We start from the raw sequence: 17,991 nt of genomic DNA, 5'->3' as shown, positions 1-17,991 counted from the left end.
AAAGAAAAAAACAAACAACCCCATTTAAAAATGGGCAAAAGATAAGAACAGACACTTCACAAAGGAAGACATCCGAGCAGCCAACAAACACATGAAGAAATGTTCAACCTCACTAATCATCAGGAGATGCAAATCAAAACCACACTGAGATACCACCTAACCCCAGTCAGAATGGCAATTATCAACAAGTCAAAAAATAACAGCTGCTGGAGAGGGTGTGTCAAAAAGGGAACACTTCTACACTGTTGGTGGGAGTGTAAACTAGGGCAACCTCTGTGGAAAGCAGTGTGGTGATTCCTAAAAGCTCTAAATACCAACCTCCCATATGACCCCACAATCCCCCTACTGGGAATATATCCTGAAGAACACAAATCACTATAAAAAAGATACCTCCACACGCATGTTTATCGCAGCGTTGTTCACAATAGCAAGAACCTGGAAACAACCATGCTGCCCGTCAAAAGAGAACTGGATTAAAAAAATGTGGTATATATACACGATGGTATACTACACAGACATAAAAAAGAACAAAATCATGAATTTCACAGCAACCTGGATGGAACTCGAGTCTATAATACTGAGTGACCTCTCACAGAAACAAAGATCTGAGTATCACATGTTCTCACTCATATAATGCAATACTATACGAAAATGACTGACAGTATTGGGAAACTATGGGGGGGGAGGGAGATGGGATTAACAGTAGCAAATATCTGTCTAGGAACGGGGAAACACCCCATATCAACAGGGTGCCTGAATGAAATGCAATTGTATACCTAACCCTTAACTGTACCCCACAACTTCATAATAAAAAATAAATTAAATAAATAAAATTTTAAAAATATATATATATATATATTATTCAAGGCCGGGTGTGGTGGCTCACGCCTATAATCCCAGCACTTTGGGAGGCTGAGGCGAGAGAATTGCCTGAGCCCATGGGTTCGAGACCAGCCTGGGCAACATGGTGAGACCTCATCTCTACAAATCAAAAAATTAGCCAGGTGTGGTAGCATGCACCTGCAGTTCCAGCTACCTGGAAGGCTGAGGCAGAAGGATCACCTGAAGGAGTGTGCCACTGCACTCCAGTCTGGGCAACAGAGTGAGACTCCAATCCAAAAAAAAATTTTTTCAAATATAGCTTGACTCAGGTGCTTCTTGCAAGCAAGACAAATCACCTGAAAAGTCCTCTTCTAAGAAAGACATATACAGTGTAACAAGACTGAGGGAAATTCTGAGTGTTTGTTGTATAGAGAGATGAGGAGAATGGAAGGATGTGAAGCTGGAAAGAAACATAATTATTCTGGTTATTTTACACAGGGTCACGAAATTCCAACTTTTAAGAAATATTAGAGGCAGAGATCCATTGATGGGTAAAATGCCAGTGTTCCTTACAAAAATGATTTGTAAAATATTTAATTAAAATAATGCAAGCATTTCAATATACTTTGTATCATTAAGTTTAAAATATTTAATATTAATCTTCAAATAAAACACATTATGAATTACTCATGACCAGCATACCGATATCTATTTATTTTCAAAATATTTTATACAGCTAGTTTCACTCAAATAAAACTTTTAAAATATCTTAGATACCAGAGATCCAAATTTGTTGTTGTTTTTGAGTCAGTATCTCACTCTGTCACACAAGCTGGAGTGCGGTGGCATGATCACAGCTACCGCAGCCTCAACCTACTGGGTAATCCTTCTGCCTCAGCCTTCTAAGTAGCTGGGTCTATAGGAGCTTACCTCCATGCTCAGCTAATTTTTTTTTTTTAATTGTAGAGACAAGGTCTCACCATGTTGCCCAGGCTGGTCTCAAACTCTTGGGCTCAAGCAATTCTCTCACCTCAGACTCCCAAAGTGCTGGGATTACAGACTTGAGCTACTGTGCCCAGCCTCAAAGTTGCTTTTAAAGGCATACTTCTTTCTAAAAAAAAAGATGCATCATTATTGCTTTAAAAATTCTTATTTGATCTTTTATCATCTGAAATCTCAAGCTACATTTATCTATATAAGTCCTCTAATTATAAACTGTGTCTTGAAATACCAATAATGCCTACTTATTTACATATTAAAAGTGTGAGGCTTTAAATCTTGCTCCATTTCAAATTTTTCATGTTTATTTTATTCAGTACACATTTACTATTAAGAGAGTACTACTTGCATAAAAACATTTCTGAGGGAAACTTATTTTTCATCTTACCTTAATGTTCCCTAGATTGAGAATTTTAAAAAATTTTAGCTGGGTGTAGAAAAAAAAAAAAAAAAGAAAACCACATACCTGAAAGAGGTTACTATTCAGAATACACATATAAATGTAACTCAACAATAAACATAATGCAATATGCATTGAATTAGCAACATTTAACCACTCAGCAATGTATATATACTTGAAAACACCATGCTGCACTCAACAAAAGCACGCAATGTTATCTGTCAATTATTTAAAATTTTAATGACAAAGAATCTAAATAGACACTTATCTGAAGAACATATACAATTAGGCAACAAGTAGATGAAAAGATGTTCAAATTTAATAGAAAAATGCAAACCAAAAACCATACTAGCCAGGTGCAGTGGCTTACACCTGTAAACCTAGCACTTTGGAAGAAGGCGAGAGGATTGCCTGAGCCCAGAGATTTGAGACCAACTTGGGCAACAGGAAACCTTGTCTTTACGATAAAAACAAAAATTAGCTGGGTGTGGGGGCACACACCTATAGTTCCAGTTACTTGGAAGGCTGAGGCAGAAGGATTGCCTGAGCCTAGCAGTTCGATGCTGCATTAGCTGTGATTGTGCCACTGCACTCCAGCCTGGATGACAGTAAGACTCCAACTCAAAAAAATATTTTTTTTTCATGGCACAATTCCAAGTACAAATAAAAATATGCATTTAATATCCATTTGATAAGAAATCGTTTTGGCTGGTATTTGAGATTTTCTTCTATTTTTAACGTAATTCTTGAATCCTGGCTTGATTAATGCAGATAAGATTACACTACTCAGGATCCATGTCTTGCAGCAAAAACCTCACAATTTACATCACTATTTTGTTTTCCTTTGAATATTTAAAAAGCTCTAAAATATCTCATGGCCTTCATGTTAGTTTCATTATCTGCACATGTGTATGCCATCACCATATAGTTAGAAGAGTTCATATTCACCCCTAACCCAGGTAAAAAAAATTTTTTTTGAGTCAGTTTCACTATGTCGCCCAGGCTGGAGTGCAGTGGCACACTCATGGCCACCGCAGTCTTGACTTGCTGGACTCAGGTGATCCCTCTGCCTCAGCCTTCCAAGTAGCTGGAACTACAGGCATGTGCCACCATGCCCAGCTAATTTTATGATTTATTGTAGAGATGAACTCTCGCCATCTTGCTCAGGCTGGTCGCAAATCCCTGAGCTCAGGCACTCCTCTTGCCTCTACATTCCAAAGTTCTGGGATTCCGGGTATGAGCCACTGTGCCCAACTCAGGTAGAATTTTTTTTTTTTTTTTTTTTGAGTTGGAGTCTCACTCTGTCACCCAGACTGAAGTGCAGTGGCACGCTCCCGGCCACCACAACCTCAACCTGCTGGACTCCGGCGATTCTTCCACCTCAGCCTTTCAAGTAGCCGGAATTACAGGCGCACATTACTACGCCCAGCTAATTTTTGATTTATTGTAGAGATGAGGTCTCACCAAGTTGCCCAGGTGGGTCACAAAAGGTAGAATTATTAATACTGGACCCTGTAACACTTAGCATAGTCCCCACAATTCCTCTTCACTTGGTCCTTGCCACGCCTGTAACATTTTATTGGCATGATTTTGTGGAACATAAAAATAACACCTCACACCCTGAAATTATATACCCTGAAGATATGTCTGCATTCCTGTGCATATGTTGTGCAGTTTTTGTGATGTGTTGGTTGCTAGTCACTGCTGTTGTCCAGGTCCAGGGAGTCCTTCTTCAATAGGGAAATTGGGTGATAATGCTGAGTCAGACCACTCTGCCCTTCTTAGCTCCTATATAGCAAAAATTAAAATGTCTTCCTGACAAACCTGGAAGCCAGATTTTAGATTCCAAAACTGTATCCATATTTTATATTTATTGATGGCCCTTTTTAAGGGCCTCTTCCCCCTCTACTCTAATTTGCTAGTTTCCCATACTTTGTATTAATATAATCAGTTTCCATATAAAATGATTCCCAACTGCTTGCTATGACTTGAATGTCTCCTTCAAAAGCCATGTTGAAACTCAGTTCCCAGTGTGACAGTATTTAGAAGTGGGGCCTTTAAGAGATGATTGGATCATGAACGTTCTGTCCTCATGAACGGATTAATCCATTCATGGATAAATGGGTTATTTTGGGAAGTAAATCAGTGGCTTTATAAGGGGAGACTTTAGCATGTGTGCATTCCCAGTCCACTTACCATGTTATGCCCTGTGCCACCTTAGGACTTTGCTAGCAAGAAGACTCTCACCAAATGTGACCCCTCAATCTCAAACTTCTCAGCCTCCACAACTGTAAGAAATTTCTTCATAAATTACCCATTTTCAGGTATTCTAAGCAATAGAAAGCCAACTAATACACTGTTGTGTGTTTTGCATTCAGAAACATAAACGACTTTATTTTTTACTTCAGAACACATGGCTTCAAGGCAAGTTACAAGCCAGCTATCCCTAAACAATACTAGAGAATATATGTACAAATACCCAACACATGCTATCACGTGTCCTGACCATTGTCAAACCAACAGCCCCGGCTTCAAGCTGACTGTAGAACTACAATTAATCCTAACATTCAGAGCAAGAGATTTTGGGTAGAAGTCCTTTTTCCCAGAAACCTCCTGAAGCAAGTACATTAGGCCTAACGTGGAACTGTTCTTTTTCCTGCTGTTCTCTTGGGTGTACAAGTTGAAAGCCCCACAGAAACCATACTTTTTCATTCTTGCAGAGCCCAGTTCTATTCTCAACTCATAGCATATAGTGAACAAAACCACAAGAGTAAATGTAGCTTAAAGCAGTCATCATTTCAAATGTCAGAAGGGTTAAGTGGAAGTAGACTAGGTTGGGCATCGTGAGAGGTAGAAAATATATCACCATTTTAAGTAATCAAGAATAACCATGAAGAAGGGAAGTCTCCACAAGCGGCCAGCAGAAACCAACCCATGTTCTCTGTCCAAAGCTGGGTGAAGTCAGTACTCAAATCAGTTAGGGGAATGGAAATGAAGCTCTCCCAAAGAGGTCAAATGACTGGTGAGTACTCCAAATAAAGGAAGAAGGCACAGCGATCTGCCCTGAGTATTTTATGGTGGCACATATTATGGCACCATGCCAGTTAATTAACGAGGGACATTTCAGGCAACTGCCACAGGCAGACCAGAAAGTGCAACACAATTCACAAAAGCTTCCCATATACCTGACAATTACAACTCTCCCTTGTGTGGAAATTTGAATATGCAAAAGTCCATCTTTGGCTGAGATCTTCACAGCCAGAACTTTGCTGTTATTTGATCTGTCGACAAAGAAAAGAAAAAGCACACTGCCTGCACTACTGAGGTCTTTCTCCAGAATGACCTTATTGGTGCTCAATGAAGTTAGGCTAATAGCTGAAGACGTCCCAGAATTTGCAGCATAGTAGTCTTCTGGGTGTGTGGGCGTTAAGATTTGAAGGTCCTTTTGCTATCAGAACACAACACAGTGACACTCAGATAGATGAAAGGTAGGAGCACTTTGTTACTTGCAGCTCAGAACCAGAGGACACAAGGCAGGGCTGCACAAGGGTTGTGAAGGAACATAGCAAACAAGCTGAGGATTGGGTCTCCCTGTGGGTTGGCCAACTTGAGCAATTTAGAAGCTCCATGGCATAGAAGCTGTTCCTTGACGTCTGATCCCTGATCCTGGGGCTACTAGGTGTCTATATAGTGGCCCAGTTTGAATGCCTGATAAGGGAAGTTGTTGGAATGGTGGACTTTACAAGCTGCTCCAAAAAATGGAAATAACAAACCTCTAACTGGGGTCTCCAACCTGGAGAAAAACATATTTTTTAAAAAATCTATTTTCAAAACACTGCAGCACTAACATAACGGGATACATATAGACCAATGGAATAAATAGACCAGAAATAAGACCTCATATTTATGCTCAAGTTCACAAAAGTGCAAAAAGCATTTATTGGGAAAGTAGTGTTTTGAACAAATGGTTTTCAAAAACTGGATATCCACATGAAAAAGAATAAAGTGGGCCAGGTGTGGTGGCTCACACCTATAATCCCAGCACTTTGGAAGGCCAAGGTGAGAGGAATGCCTGAGTCCATGGGTTCGAGTTCAGCCTAGGCAACTTGGTGAGACCTCATCTCTACAATAAATCAAAAAATTAGCCAGTCATGGTGGCACATGCCATAGTTCCAGTTACTTGGAAGGCTGCAGTGGAAAGATCGCTTGAGCCCAATAGGTTGAGGCTGCGGTTGCTGTGAAAGTGCCACTGCACTCCAGCCTGGGTGACTGAGTGAGACTCCAACTCAAAAAATAAAATAACATAAAATAGAATAACAAAAATAAATAAATAAAAATAAAGTTGAACTCTTACTTTCCATCATAAACTATAATGAATTGAAATGAATCAGATTTCAATGTACAACTAAAAAGTATAAAACTTGTAAAAAAAAAAAAAATACTTCATCTGGATTTAGCAATAATTTCTTAGACATTATATATATTGAAATCCATTAAAATTTAAAACTCCTTCAACCCAAAAAGGGAAATAATAAAAAGAAAGGAAAAGAAAACACTGAAAAAGAGAAAGTATTTGAAAACCACATATCTGACTGACACGGTGGCTCATACATATAATCCCAGCATTTGCGAGGCCGAAGAGGGAGGACTGCTTGAGTTCAGGAGCTTAAGACCGGCCTGGGCAACACAGCAATACCTTGTCTCTACAAAAAAATCAAAAAATAAGCTGGGCATGGTGGTGTACGCCTGTATTTCCAGCTATTAGGGAGACTGAGGCAGAAGGAACACCTGAGCCCAGAAGGTCAAGGCTGTAATGAAACATGATCAAGCCACTGCATCCAGCCTGGGCAACAAAGTGAGACCCCGACTCAAAAAAAAAAAAGAAAAAGAAAAAAAGAAAACCACATATCTGAAAGAGGTTAATATTCAGAATACATACATATATATATATATATATATATACATATATATATACTAGTTAACAATAAACATAATCCAATATTCATTTAATTAGCAAGACCTAACCACTCAATAATGTATACTTTAAAACACCATGCTGCATTCAATAAAAGCACATATTATGTGAATCATAAAAAAATGTTTTAACAGGCAAAGACTCTAAAGACACTTCTCTAATGAACATATATAACTAGACAAGTAGATGAAAAGATGTTCAACATTAGTAAAGATACAAACCAAAAACCGTAATAGCCAGGAGCAGTGGCTCATGCCTGCAATCTAAGCACTGTTAGAGGCAGAGGTGAAAGGAATGCCTGAGCCCAAGGATTCAAGACCAACTTGGGGAGACCTGTCTCCACAATAAATCAAAAAATTAGCCAGGAATGGTGGCACATGTCTATAGTTCCAGCTACTTGGAAGGCTGGGGTGGAAGAATCCCCAGAGCCCAGCAGGTCTAACTAAAAAAATAAATAAATAAAATAGAATCTTACATCCATTAGTATAGCTACAATAAACAAATTGTTTTGTTTTTGGAGTCTCACTCTGTCACCCAGGCTGGAGAGCAGTGGCATGCTCACAGTCACCACAGCTTCGACCTGCTGGGTTCAGGTGATCCTTCTGCCTTAGCCTTCCAAGTAGCTGGAACTACAGGCATGCGCCACCACAATCCACTAATTTTTTCATTTATTGAAGAGATGAGGTCTCATCAAGTTGCCCAGGCTGGTCTCTAGCCCATGAGCTCAGGTAATCCTCTCACCTCGGCCTCCCAAAGTGCTGGGATTATAGGCGTGAGCCATTGCGCCTGGCCAAAAAAAACCTGTTTTAAGTATTGGAAATTATGTGAACAACTGGAACTCTTGCTCTGTGTTAGGAATGTAAAATGGTGTAGCTGCTATGGAAAATAGTTCCACAAAAAATTTAAAATAGAATTAACTTATGAAGGTTCATTTCCATTTCTAGATAATACGTCTCAAAAGATCTTACAGCAAGGCCTCAGGAGACAGTTGTATACTCATAGTCACAGCAACATTAACAATAGCAAAACAGGCCAGGTGTGGAGGTTCATGCCTTAAATCCCAACAGTCTGGGAGGCCAAGGCAGGAGGATTGTTTGACCCCAGGAGTTCGAGGTCAGCCTGGGCAAAATAGCAAAACCTCACCTCTATTTAAAAAAAAAAATCAAAAAATTAGGCATGGTTGTGCAGGCCTGCAGTACCAGTTACTCAGGATGCTGAGGTAGAAGGATCACCTGAGCCCAGGAGGTAGAGGCTGCTGTGAGCTGTAACATCGTGATCAAGTCACTGCACTCTAGCCTGGATGACAGTGAAACCCCAATTCAAAAAAAAACCAAAACAATGGAAGCAACCCAAATATCCCCTAATAAATCCTGAAAAACGGCACATATAATCATTAGCCACGTTTGTCAACAATGGGCCACATACACTTAAGATTTTAATGGAGCTGACAAATTCCTATTCTTAGGGACATCACAGCTGTTACAACTTATCAATCAAACGTTTGTGGCAAAGCTGGTATAAACAAACCTACTGGGTCTTCAATCACATACAAAATGGTGGTGTAGGCTAACGTATCTGCGTCTTTAACCAAAAAAAAAATTATTTTTAAGCTTATAAAGGATTTTAAGAAATGTTTTGGTCCAGCTGTACAAAATTTAAGTTTTTGTTACAGAAGAGTCAAAAGTTAAATTTGAAAGTTTATAAAGTGAAAAAGTTACAGTAAGTTAAGGCTTATTAATAAAGAAAAAATTTAATTTAGTGTAGTCTAAGTGTACAGTGATGTCCTAGGCCTTCACATTCATTCACAACTCACTCACTAGGAGCAATTTCCAGTCCTGCAAGCTTTATTCATGACAGTATCCTATAAAGGTGTATCACTTTTTATCTTTTATATTGTATTTTTACTATATCTTTTCCATGTTTAGGTATGTTTACATATACATTTACATACCATTGTGTTCCAACTGCCTATAGTATTCAATACAGTAATATGCTTAATAATATAGGAATATAATATTCTTAGATTATTGCTCAGAAGCAATAGGCCGTATCACACAGTCTAGATGTATAATAGTCTATATACCATATAGATTCCTGTAATACACTATGAAGTTTGCACAGTAACAAAATTGCCTACCAATGCAAATCTCAGAACATATCCCTATTGTTAAGCAATGCATGACTGTAAAGAAATTTTATTCTGCCTTTAAAAAGATAAAAATTCTAACCTATACTACAACATGGATAAACATTGAAGACTTGAAGAGAAATAAGCAACAAAAAGGACAAAACATAAGTTTTCTTTTTTTTTGAGTTGGAGTCTCACTGTCGCCCAGACTAAGTGCAGTGGCCGCTCCTGGCCACCACAGCCTCGACCTGCTGGGCTCTGGCGATCCTTCTGCCTCAGCCTTCCAAATAGCTGGAACTACAGGCATGCGCTACCACGTCCGGCTAATTTTTGATTTATTGTAGAGATGAGGTCTCGCCTGCCCAGGTGGGTCTCAAACCCGCGGGTTCAGGCAATCCACTCACCTCAGCCTCCCAAAGGCGCAGGATTACAGGCTGAGCCACCGAGCCCGGCTCATAAGTTTTCTTATATGGGGTACCCTGGACTAGTAAAATATATACAGAGTGCTGTCAGGAGATGAATGGAGTGGGGAATGAAGAGTTGTTTGAAGGACATAAAGTTTCAGCTTCACTAAGAGGAAAATAAATCTGAATGAGTTGAGTGCAGTAGCCCAAGCCTGTAATCCCAGTACTTTGGGAAGTCAAGGTGAGGGGACTGTCTGAGTCCACGGGTTGGAGAACAAACAGCCTGGGCAACTTGGTGAGACCTCATCTCTGCAATAAATCAAAAATTTAGCCAGGCGTGTTAGTGCACACCTATAGTTCCGGTTACTTGGAAGTCTAAGGTGGAAGGATCGCCTGAGCCCAGCAGGTCGACGCTGGGGTGGCTGTGAGCATGCTGCTGTACTCTAGCCTGGGCAACGGAGTGAGATTCCAACTCAAAAAAAAGAAAAAAGAAAAAGAAATCTAAGTTTGTGTATGACAACACTATTGAACTGTACACTTACAGTTAAGATGATAAATTTTGCTACCTGTATTTTGCCAACTAAAAATGTTTTACACATAGTTCCCAGATTTCTGTCTGAGCTCTTTCCACATTTGGTTTACATATAAATTCCTTATCTGACATAAACTTTTGGTGCTGAATGAGATGACAGTTTTGATTAAAGACTTTCCTACATTTCCTGCATGCACAAGGCCTTCTCCAGTGATTTATCTGATGTTTAATGAGGCTGAAGTTGTATCCAAAGACTTTCCCACATTTGCTGCACTCATAAGGCATTTTGCCAGTATATATTTTCAGGTGCTGACCAATAGTTTTTGCTGCTGAGGTCTTTTCTTCATTCACTAAACATAAAAACTTTCTCCAGTGTGAAATTTCTGATGTGTACTAAGTCTAGATTTGGACCTAAACAATTTCCCACATTCACTACACTCATAAGGCAGGACAAACTTTATGATGTTTAATTAGTGTGAAACGATATCTAAGAAAATTGCCACAGTTACTGCATTCATAAGGCTTTTCTCCAGTGTGAATTCTATGATGAATAAGGAGTTTGTAGCTGTCCCTAAAACATTTCCCGCATTCACTGCACTTATAAGGTCTTTCTCCCGTGTGAACTTTCTGATGTCTACTGAGTGTGCAACGATATCTAAAGAATTTCCCACATTTGCTGCATTTGTAAGGCTTTTCTCCAGTGTGACTTCTCTGATGAATAATTAGTTTGTAGCTGTCCATAAAAAATTTCCCACATTCACTGCATTCATAAGGCCATTCCCCAGTATGGATTTTCTGGTGACCAACAAGGTGAGCCTGTGTAAAGAAAGCCTTCCCACACTGGCTGCACTGATAAGGCCTTGACCTAGTGTCAATCCTCTGGCGTTCAATGTGGTCCAACTTTGACAGGAAGCCCTCAGCATGGATTTTCTGGTGCTGAACTAGATGGGACTTTCTAATGAAGGCCTTCCCGCATTCAGTGCATTTATAAGGCCTTTCTTCAGTGTGAATTTTCTGGTGCTGAACAACATTATGTTTGAGGTTGAAGGTTTTCCCACATTCACTACACTCATAAGGCCTTTCGCCAGTGTGAACTCGTTGATGTGTATCGAGTGCAGAACAGTGACTAAATAATTTTCCACATATGCTGCACTTAAAAGGCCTTTCTCCAGTATGAACTCTCTGATGGCTACTGAGTGTGAAGCTATCCATAAAGAATTTTCCACATTCACTACACTCATAACGCCTTTCTCCAGTGTGAAATTTCTGATGTCTACTGAGTGTGGAACTGTACAAAAAGAATTTCCCACATTTGTTGCATTCATAAGGCTGTTCTCTTGTATGGATTTTCTGGTGACCAACAAGGTGAGCCTGTGTAAGGAAAGTCTTCCCACATTGGTTGCACTCATAAGGCCTTGGCCTCCTGTCAATCCTCTTGTGTTCAACAAGTTAGATCTTTTGGAAAAGAAACCTTCAGTGTGGATTTTCTGGTGCTCAACCAGGTGAGATTTTCTAATGAAGGCTTTCCCACATTCAGTACACTCATAAGGTCTTTCTCCAGTGTGTACTTTCTGGTACTGAACAATATTATTTTTGAGGCTGAAGTCTTTTCACTACACTTAAAAGGCCTTTCTCCAGTGTGACTTGGCTGATGTTTAAAAAAGTCAGAATTGTACCTAAACAATTTCTCACATTCACTGCATTCATAACACGCTTCTCCGTTATGAGTTTTTTGGTGTTCAAAAAGCATATACTGGCAGCAAAAGGCTGCCCACATTGTGGGAAAGTCTTCCCACATTGGTTGCAATTTAAATCATTCTGTCTACTTTGAAAGGCTTCCCCATCCTGGATGTCAATGGCCTGCTGCTGAAGGTCAGAATTGGCAGTTACATCCTTGCCACTCTCTGTGCATATGAAGCTCCTCTCTGCCACATGAACTTTGTCATTCACAAATGAAGGTCTCCCCTCATTAACTATGGAGAGTTTTTCTTTAATCTGCTCCTTTTCTGTCACACACATATATAGCTCTTGCTCAGGATGGGTTCTAACATGCCGAGCCTGGTACAGAATGGCCCTCAAAACTGAGCTACATGTCTCACAGGGCTGGGCCTTCTGGGTGGGCAAACCTGGCTTTGGAGCTGTGACCTGTGATACTCCTACAGAAACACCTTGACCTGAAGTTGTCTCTTCATCCTCAGCTCCCTAGCAACAACCTGTAAGAACATAAATGCTGTTAGTCAGGGAGTCAAGGGTTGAAAGTCAAAGTAAAAATAACAAGAGGAAAGGAAAGAAAGTGTGAGGTATGGCCCGTGACCCTGCATTAAACAACAGTGGTGATGAGACAAGTTCTCTGATGTGTAGCAAGTGTAGAAGTGATGACAAGCAATCTGAACCTAGCCTCGACATTTATTCCCAGCTCCCACCCACCAGGGCCATGTGCTTTTAGGCATCCCTTGTCATCAGTGTAGTAATATTCATTATTTCACTCACCCAGAGTCCTCTCCCTTGCTCAAGGTAAGCAACTATCTAGGTCTAGCACACATCAATATAGGGGAAAGACAGGAAAAGGGAGTGGTCAGCACATGCCCAGAGCAACAATCCCAGGGTAACCTGCATTCTAAAATTACCAGAACTTCTAGTGGAGAATTCTGCAGAAATAACCCCATGGTCCTCACAAGTAGTGACCAGGTAGATGCCTCAAATTCCTGGCACAGGCAGTCTCCAGGAATGTTAACAAGAGAAAGGGGAAAAGGCTTAGGTTCAGAGGTTTCATGTACTTGTACAGAATAAGGACAGGCAAAGTCTTTGTGATATCTTAGAGAAATCTCAAGATTTCTGACTTTTTCTAAGCCTTACCTTGCAAGGCTTCAGAGTGATAAGAGCTGGACCTCTGGAAAAGAGGTGATACAATGCAAACACGTATGCCAGGAAACCAGGAAAAGACGTAGCACCCAAGATCAGGTATGAGAAAGAGTTGCCATGGAAAAGAGTGAAAAGAAAGCCTCCAGCACAGGACACTGGGGTAAGTGTGAGGACCTTACCTACTAATGACAAAAGTGCAAATTTCTCCAGCATTACATGACTGTACAGGCATCTCTGAGCTTTATCAAGGAGTCCCCATTCCTCCTGGGAGAAATATATGGCCACATCCTCAAAGACAATATGACCCTGCCAAAATTATTACAGTTTAGTCTACAAGCAGCTTCCTTATTCTGTTTCCTTGGATTTATATTTATCTATTTCACATCTACTAATTCCAGGGGAAACAAACAGCCAAATGTTTTTCCTTTCCTCTTGCATACCAAATCCCATCCTCTAAAATGCCTCCTACAAAACGCTCACACATGACTATTCTCTTGCCCTAAACCAACAAAGGCCTGCTACAAGACCAGAAGGGATAGTACCTATGCCCCAAGACTGCCATATTTATTCAACCTACCTCGTCTTAAACTCTTCACCCTGACATTGCCTTTCCTGTCAAACACCAATAAAATCTCGTGCATCTCCCTCTGACTAAATCTGCTACTTCCTCTGTAGCCTTGTGCAGCATGCCATGTCCCCTCCACCCAGGAAATGTAAATAATAAAAACATATTTCATAGTTGTTGACCTCTCCAGTGCTACTTGTGTCCATAGATTAAAATTCTGTGGGTACAATCATTGGTACATTTCCTTTCCAGAATCTTCAGTGCTTCCCTCCCCATCAACTTATCCATTCCTTGCTCGGCCTCCACCCACTACCCAAAAAGGAAGAGATACCAACAGGGTCTGGTGCCAACAGTGTCTGCTCTCCTTGTGTTGCCACTAATCAAGTTCAGCATAGAACAAAGATAGGTGGAGACAGAAGTAGAAAAACACTATCAAAGTCTGACACAAGGGGTCCTACCTATCTTTTATCTACCAATTTCCTTGGGTTTCCCACATACTGCCTCCCAAATAACCTAGGATTCAGCCCTCTCTCATGTGCCTAGTGCCAGGGCTGCGACCATCAGTTCACATTCCTCCTCACCTTCACAGCATGCTTTGGATGGCACTTTCCTCAGGTGTCCTGCCTCTCCACTACGGAAACACTAACAACCATGCCCTCATGTCACTCTGCATATGGAATCCTGCTATGTATGACAAATGCAAACAGAATGCTGTTTGTCCCTGGACTACCCAGAATACAACATTCCCCAGTGCCTTGGGCAGCACCCAGGCCTGATGTGAAAGTCCCCCCACCCAGTCTTGAGTTCTGCTTTTACCTCAGCCCCCTAGATCCACACAACAATCTCACAGTTCTCATATTCCTCCTCTGAGCTCCAGATCTTGGCTGCCTCCCCTTCTGCACTGCACATGCCTTCCCATAAGCAGTCACAACCTTCTCCATCTCCCTAACCCTAAACCGAGGTACAGCTACACTGACCTCCCCACTCCTATCCCTTATCCCCAGGCCTAGCAATGCTCCTTGATGATCACATCTTAACCCCAAATAGTCTAACAGGTCAAATGAAAATACCCAGGACCCACCAAGAGTCACCACAAAACCCCACTGAGTCCGTTTGGGTAATAAGTCCCTTCCCGACCTCACTACCACCTCCCCTCTTTTGTGGAGATACCTCACCAGTCATCTCATGTCCACTCTCCCCTCAAAAGCCCTGACTCCTTGACACACTGCCCCTAGATCCATGTATGTGCACGCATGCGCACACACGCGTGCGCGCGCACACACACACACACACACACACACACACACACACACACACACACCCTCAATCCATCCACTCCATCATGTCTCTGTGATACCATCCAGGTGCCCAATAAAGACACCCAGTGCTCAGCTCCTTTAACTTCCTTCCTAACAGCACTGCTTCCAGAACCTAAAAATGTGTCCTCCTAAACCTGTCTCACAGCTTCATTAACAGAGAACACACCAGCTGTCACAGAATGGATGTCTCCATCCTGAACACCTCCATGAACTCCATTGCTGCATGTACAACTGCCAGCCTGGCACCTCCACTCAGAGTCTCTAGAACTTTGTTCACTTAGCCAAAACCTGCTTCTTTATATGCTCTATTGACATCATTGACATTCCTCCAGTCTAAGCATGGTGCTCCTACTACAGAACTCACATCTTAGTTGTTGGAACATTTATCTTTTCAAGTAAGGCCAAAACTGTGGGGCCATCCCTGACTCTCCTTTCCATCTCACCTCCTCAGCTCTCTCACTGATTAAATGTGGACAGCTCTAGTTCAAACACATGCAGAAGCTACCACTCCTCCCATCTCTGCAGTCATGACTCTCATCCAGCTGCAACCAACATCCACCTGTTATAGGAACTATCACCCAGGTATCCCTGGCTCCACCTTCATCTTCACTCTGTCCTTTATTCTGCAGGCAGAGGAAGTCACATAAAAGTGGGCAAAATCACCTTTTTTCTCCCTCAAACTTTTCCTAGTTACTACCATCCTCAGATTAGAGGTCGAGAACCTCAGGCTACCATTCCATGCCTGATCCCTACATGCCCTGACCTCCTGCCCTGCTGACGTGCTCTCTATACTCACCAGATATAACATGAATTTGCAGGTCTCTAAACATCCCAGCTAAGTCTCACCAGCAAGCACTTGAACGTTCTGAATCCTGTGCCTGGGGCACCCTATCACATCTTATTACATCAGTTGTCAGAACTATGACCACTCTATATAACCAGGGACTGAGTTCAGGACACTGTATCTTGTGAAACTACAGGATCTTCGGATCTAAGGGAGGGAGAAGCAAAGGTGAAGAGTCTCGGGGCACTATTCCCTACATCAGCATGCCAAAGTCATCAGAGTGATAAGTAAGGTGAGTGAAAGCCTGAGCCATCCTCCATTCGCCTGTTCAGGGTCCTTATGCATTGCTGCCACTACCATGGGACCCTGCAGAAAGAGGCAGGTCATGAGAACTGAGCCACCATTTCAAGATTCTACAGGCTGAGAGCTGTTCTGCCATCCCTGCCCTATTGAACAAAGTCACCTGAGGGTAAGTTAAGGCCCTCAGACTTCACTGCTGCCTCTCAGCAGCTATCTCTGGACAAGGACTGAACCTCTTTAAGCTTCAGTGCCCTTATCTGTAAAATGGGAATAATAAGGGTTCCTACCTCATAAGGCTCACATTATCATCAAATATAAGTAGGTAGACACTATGCATCAGTAATTTATTTCTGTAGGATTAATGGTTTTGAATGTTTTCAGCACAATAGTGGAAGGGTTTTGAAAATTTGGAAGCGTATTTTTCCCACTTTTTAAAGTTTTAGTAAATGTGACATATTAAAAAGTTTTTACTGTAAGCAAAGAGTTAGAAGTAAATTAACATTCTAACAATAACTAAATGCTTTATTACATTAATTCCTTTTTTTTTTTGACAGAGTATCACTGTGTCACCCAGGCTGCAGGGCAGTGGCATGTTCCCAGCTCTTTGCAATCTTGATCTCCTGGGCTCAAGAGATCCTCCCCTCTCAGCCTCCCCAGTAGCTGGGATTAAAAATGCATGCCACCATGCTTGGTTAGTTTTTTTTTTTTTATTTCTTGTAGAGACAAGGTCTTACTATGTTGCCCAGGCTGGTATAGAACTTCTGGGTTCAAATGCTCCTCCTGCCTCAGCCTGCCCAAGTGCTGGGAATACAGGCCTGAGCCACCTTGCCCAGTCGATTTCTAATTGCCTGCCTGTGCACAAATTTAGAAGGATATTGGTTGAGAAAAGAAAACTGCCTTGGAGCTATCTGATGTGAGGTGTGCAAAATGTAGCAGAACTTATATTAAATTCTGACTCACTTAATTATTTAAAGTTTATATGGTTCATTCGTTTTTAAAGCAATTAAGTGGGTTTTTTTTGTTTTTTGAGTTGAAGTCTCAGTCACCCAGGCTGGAGTGCAGTGGCAAACTCACGGCCTCAAACTGCCGGGTTCAGGTGATCCTTCAGCCTCAGCCTTCCTAGTAAGCTGGAACTACAGGCACGTGCCACCACACCCAGCTAATTTTTTGATTTACTGTAGAGATGAGGTCTCACCAAGTTGCTCAGGCTAGCCTTGAACCCATGGGCTCAGGCAATCCTCTCACCTTGGCCTCCCAAAGTGCTGGGATTATAGGCATGAACCGCAATGCCTGGTCAATCAAGTGTTTTTACATTTCTAAATTAATGAATTGTAGGAAGAGGCTGAGTAGGCTATCTTACTGGTTCTTTCAGCATCCAGGCCTGGCTGCCATATAAATGCTCGGAAGGGAGCTCACTGAAGGTCCTTGACTGTGGAAAATGTCAGAAAGCCTGGCCCAGCCATGGACCCAATAGCTCCACTAGCCTGACAGACTTTCTCCTCTTTTCAGAGTGGCTCTCAGGATAGATTGAGTCCACAGGATGAAGTGACTACACTTCCTACCTTGGTCTCCATTCCTTACTTCACTCAGGCCTCTCTTTCAACAGACACATACCAAAATCCTATAAGCCCAGATCTGCTTGTTAGGGTCTTTCCTCAGTCTCAGCCCTCCCTTCCCTCACCACAGAACCCATCCAAAATAACAATGTTAAGAGTCTTGGGTAACCCCTTTGGGTGCCCTCCCGCTCTGGGAGTTTTTCTGTTCTCTCAATAAATCCTGTTTTCTCACCTTCCCCCCCCCCAAATAAGTCTCCCTCCTCAATTTGATTCACAGGACAACATCTCCTTGAGTTCACACCTTCTAACCCGCTGAAAGCGCCAGACCAGCTACCTTCCCTGATC

The 17,991-nt window shown here is 41.6% G+C and overlaps 1 pseudogene; it reads right to left on the bottom strand.

Annotated features, from left to right (window-relative positions):
• Window positions 1-10,698: 10,698 nt before the first annotated feature.
• Window positions 10,699-14,628, bottom strand: LOC103256717 (annotated as a pseudogene).
• Between the last annotated feature and the right edge of the window lie 3,363 nt (window positions 14,629-17,991).

Source organism: Carlito syrichta, unplaced genomic scaffold (genome assembly GCF_000164805.1).
Source record: "Carlito syrichta isolate Samal-C Ts95f unplaced genomic scaffold, Tarsius_syrichta-2.0.1 Scaffold294715, whole genome shotgun sequence".
Classification (NCBI taxonomy): Eukaryota; Metazoa; Chordata; class Mammalia; order Primates; family Tarsiidae; genus Carlito; species Carlito syrichta.
This window is presented reverse-complemented; position numbering and strand designations above follow the sequence as displayed.